Source organism: Triticum dicoccoides, chromosome 4B, assembly GCF_002162155.2.
Source record: "Triticum dicoccoides isolate Atlit2015 ecotype Zavitan chromosome 4B, WEW_v2.0, whole genome shotgun sequence".
NCBI classification, from domain to species: domain Eukaryota; kingdom Viridiplantae; phylum Streptophyta; class Magnoliopsida; order Poales; family Poaceae; genus Triticum; species Triticum dicoccoides.
The window spans coordinates 162,030,123-162,030,793 of record NC_041387.1 but is presented as its reverse complement, the minus strand read 5'-3'; positions in this window follow the sequence as shown (position 1 = coordinate 162,030,793).

Sequence of the window (671 nt, the reverse complement as noted above, 5' to 3'; positions counted from 1 at the left end):
GCATTCGAAACTTCCCCCTCGACCGGTTGCAACTCCGTCCGTTGATGCTCCATGGTTGCAGCGCTACGGTGCGCCGCCCGCCGGCCCTCACCGTGGACGCATGACTTTCTGCCAACGACGGCCACCAGTCACACCCTGAATGGGATGTAGCAAAAAAACATTGATTGTAGCAAAAGCTAAGGTTGCAGCAAAAACCATCATCGGCGCTGTCTCGTCCACAACTCTGCCATGAATGGATGTAGCAAATCATCCCACCGGTCGTAACAGAAAGAGATTACGGTTGTACCAAAATTATTATCACCCCGCTGTCGCAGGTCACAACTCTGCCGTGAATGGCCTTAGCAAAAAAATCGTTGGACGTAGCAAAAACCATGGACGGTTGCTGCAAAAAATGGATGGATGTAGCAAAAAGATTCTCTATGGTTTCGTTGTAGCCTTTTTCATCCAGTGTTGGAGCATTTTGTGTCAACGGTTGAAGCTTTCCCTGATTGACAGTGTCGGTTGAAGCTTTTGGATTTGAAGCTATTTTGTCAGCGAAAACATTGCCTTCGCCGGTCATGCATCAATGCTCACCGTCGCTGCACCCCCGCCGATCGCCATTGTAACATGCATCCCGGTCGCCATTGCAGTTCATGCGTGCCCATAGGTGGGGGTGCCTGAGAGCGGGAGGA